Source organism: Ovis canadensis, chromosome 13, assembly GCF_042477335.2.
Source record: "Ovis canadensis isolate MfBH-ARS-UI-01 breed Bighorn chromosome 13, ARS-UI_OviCan_v2, whole genome shotgun sequence".
Classification (NCBI taxonomy): Eukaryota; Metazoa; Chordata; class Mammalia; order Artiodactyla; family Bovidae; genus Ovis; species Ovis canadensis.
In genome coordinates, this window is record NC_091257.1 from 41,154,566 (window position 1) to 41,158,689 (window position 4,124).

At 43.1% G+C, this 4,124-nt stretch overlaps 1 non-coding gene across 1 annotated transcript; it reads right to left on the reverse strand.

Annotated features, from left to right (window-relative positions):
• Positions 1–2,030: 2,030 nt before the first annotated feature.
• Positions 2,031–2,102, reverse strand: TRNAG-GCC (transfer RNA glycine (anticodon GCC)). The gene has a single exon. It is a non-coding gene; the product is annotated as a tRNA-Gly (tRNA).
• Between the last annotated feature and the right edge of the window lie 2,022 nt (positions 2,103–4,124).

Consider the following 4,124-nt stretch of genomic DNA (forward strand, 5'->3'; position numbering starts at 1 on the left):
CTGGCTCACTCTCCATGAAAAACCAGCACCATCTTACTATAATACAAATCAGATATCTCTTTTCCCAACTAGAAATCCTTTAGTGTTTTCCTATTGTACTTCAAATAAAATCTAAACAATTCCAAGGTCCTGCCTGATCTGCACCATAAAATGTGCTCCCAACTACTTCCTGTTCCTCTGTCTCTCCTGATAGGCCATCCCCCCCCCCCCCCCACTATTTCATCCTTCCCCACCTCACTGCCTTTGCATATTCTTCTCTCTGTGGGGACACTTTCTTTTTTGCACAATTGTCTGATTCCTTCCTGCTCTTCAACTCAGAGCTTCAAGGTCACCACTTTAGAGGGACCCTCTCAGTACTCCAACTAAAGCAGCCAACCTCTTTCCCTCAGTTATTCTTTAGATCACTGCACTGTCTTCTTGATGGCACATGAAACAGTTTGTAATGATTTTATTTAGTTGTTTAAAAAAATTTTTTTTGTCAGTATCTTCCTGAGACTGCAAATAAATTGCAGGCTGGGGTTGTATCTGTCTTTTTCATTAAAAAAAATTAATTGAAGGATAATTGCTTTACAATGTTGTGTTAGTTTCTGCTGTACAACAACATGAACTGGCTCCATAAGTATACATATATCCCCTCCCCAACATTAGAAATCAACTGTACTTCAGAGTGGTGTCTGCAGGAAGGCTCCAGAATATCTCCAGTTGTCTGGACTCTTCATCCCTCTCCCAGATTTCTCTGTCCCATTTTTGTTTCTGTCTTTTTATTTTTACCTGATATGGGCACATCAAATTAACTAGGAGGTCTTAGGGTATTTCCTCCAGCCCCAAACTTTCACTCCTATAAGCAGGAGTTTTTGTTTGCTTTGAGGCTATTTGTTTATTTGTTCTGATGCTATTGTTTGGCTGATTCCTTATTCTGGACCCTGAACTGAGCTTCCAGGAAGCTATCCTGGCCAGGTTTCCTCTAATCCAGTCTTTCTGTAATGGACAATGGGTTGGACACGACCAGAGTTACACAGAGCTCAGAGATCCCAAGTTACTAACTGTGGATTATTCACAGTGATTTCACCCTGAGTCCCCACCTAGAAACTTAGGCATTAGATCTTGGGCTTCCCTGGTGGCTCAGACGGTAAAGAGTCTGCCTACAATGTGGGAGACCCAGGTTTGATTCCTGGGTTGGGAAGATCCCCTGGAGAAGGAAATGGCAATCCACTCTAGCACTCTTGCCTGGAAAATCCCATGGACTGTAGCCTATCAGGCTCCTCTGTCCATGGGGTCACAAACAGTTGGACACACATTATAATGATCTTAAGGAAAGCCTAATGTTTCCTAGATATCAGGTATTTTATTTTCTTAATTTCATTTATTTGTTTATTTTTGGCTTTGCTGGGTGTTTGTTGCTGCTCAGGTTTCCCTGGTTGCGGTGAATGGGGGCTACTCTTCATTGCAGTGGCTTCTCTTGTGGAGCACAGGATTTAGGACACACAGGCTTCAGCAGCTGCAGCACGTGGGCTCAGTAGTTATGGCTCTTGGGCTCTAGAGCCCAAGCTCAGTAGTTTCAGTGCAGAGTAAAGGAAAGCTATACGGCTCAAAATAGCCTGGAGTTAAAACTCCCCTCCAGGTCCTCCCCACCGTTCTGTACAGAATAAAGAACTTTCTCCCCTGAAAAAAGGAATGGACATTAAGATTGATTACGTTCAGCTCCCAGCCGATCCCAGTCTCCAGCCAGTCTCAGGAATTCCTTACCTCAGTTATTGAAAGCTAACCTAATCAAAAATAATCATGCAGATAAACAGACCTCCTTGAAAGGATGCATCTCCCCACGTATATGTTTTCTATATATACCTACTCTCCTCTTGACTTAGCGCAGCAGCCCACTAATCTGACTGCTGCCCGTGCTCGCCTCATTAAAGGTGATCTGTTCCTGTAAAGCGCTGGTCTTGTTTTTTTGTTTTGTTTTTCCCAAACCTTGCCTTCTCTAACTCCCTTACCTTACACAGGGGTTTGCGGACTCTGCGGCATGTGGCATCTTCCCCGACCAGGGATTGAACCTGTGTCTCCTGCATTGGCAGGCAGATGCCTTACCACTGAGCCACCAGGGAAGCCCAGTATTAGGTATTTGATTACACTGTATTAAAATATTTCATTTGAGGAGAAAACGATTAACAAATGTATATCCCAGAAGAGAACATCATTGTAAGTGACAATTCTCATCCCAGGGAGTCCTGTATCTGACACTTGAGTGCCTCCTCCAGGCAATCCAATTGATGAAATCCTCCATTTCATCTCAGATGACGGCCTCCCTCCCAGCACTATCATGCTTCTGTCATCTCACACCTGAACCACCACACATGCCTAGGAATCCCCGAGAGGCCTGGACTCTGAGGTCTATGGCAGTGTCTTTACAGAAATGATGCCTATAAAGCGCCACATCTGTGCTGCCCACATACAAACTCTCAGCTTCCAGTGTAACTTGCTTCACTTACAGCTTCCATCCTTGCCCTTGGCCTCAGTCAAGGTCCATGCACGTGGCTGAGTGACAGCTTCTGCTCTGTGCACCCCTCTGATGACTAACGCTGTGTTTCTGGGTCAGGTTTGTCACGACTCCTTTCTCCCTCAGGGTAAGTGCTTTCCTAGTTCACTCCTCCACCCCTTGTACAAGCAGACTTCTGCGAAGCTGTCCTGCTGGCTCTCTCAGCATGCCCGAGGACTAGCATTAGGATACCCCAGGGACTTCTTGTCTTCAGAAAGAAGGCAGCACCCCCCTCCCGCACCATAAACCCCTCCACTTATGTCTATAGGGGAAGATCTACAGATGAAAAATAAAGAAAACACGGTTGCTCCTGTAGGGAGAGTTGAAGCATCGGCTGTTTCCTCCTTTGGATATTGTTACTTTTGTCCCTGTTGTCTGGTTTGAGAGAGGATTCCCAGCTTTTAGGTTATTATCCTCACAGATGATTCTATTGCTTCTACTTGTGAGATTGGCTGTGATACAACCTAGCTCTGTCTTGTAAGTGCCCTGGTTCTCTACATTTCCTGTCAGCTGAGTTATACTTGAAGAATCAGCACTGTTCTGTTCTGTTCTGGTTGGTTCCTGAGTTCCCTCAAAGCACCTTGATCATGCAAGGAGTCTGAGAGCTTTTTGGTGATGATAGTTTCCTTCTGCTGAGAGCCCAGATGAAAACTGAACACTCTGGAGTGTTTTAGTTAAAAACTTCACGTCTGATTTGATGTGGAAATCAACTGAATCAAAATATGTTACATAAGATGACATTACATTTTGGCCTGAGGACAGAGTCATCCACCCAATTTGCCTTTCTTAACTTCTCTGTAGGTGCTGACCCCAGCAGCACTCCCAATATTTTTTTTGGATCTGGCTCCTAAAGCAAACAAAAGCAAAAGTAAACAAATGGGAAGTAATTAAGCTTAAAAGCTTCTGCCCATCAAAGGAAACCATCAACAAAACAAAAAGAGAACCTGCTGAAAGGGAGGAGATATTTACAAATAATATAAGCAACAAGGGGTGAATATCCAAATACACAAACTGCTCATGCATCTCAACAGCAAAAAGCCAAATAACCTGATTTAAAAAACAAGCATAAGACCTGAATATTTTTCCAAAGAAGACATACAAATGGCCGTCAAGCACACGAAAAGATGCTCAACCTTGTTAATCATCAGAAAAATGCAAATCAAAACCGTAATGAGATATCACCTTACATCTGTCAGAATGGCCATCATCAAAACAACCTCAAAATAGCAAATGGGGCAAATAACTCTTGTACACTGTTGGTGGAAGTGTAAATTGGTACGGCCACTGCGGAAAACAGTATGGAGTTTTCTTAAAAAACTAAAGTAGAAATATATGACCCAACAGTTCCACTCCTGGGTATATATTCAGAAAAACCCAAACATTAATTAGAAAAGATACATGTACCCCTCAGTGTTATAGCAGCATTATTTATAATAGCCAGGATATAGAAGCACCCCAAGTGTCCATGAATAGATGAATGGGTAAGGAAGATACGGTACATATATACAATGGAATACTACTCAGTCATAAAAAAGAATGAAATTTGCCATTTGCAAAAACATGGGTAGACTTGGAGGTATGCTAAGTGAAA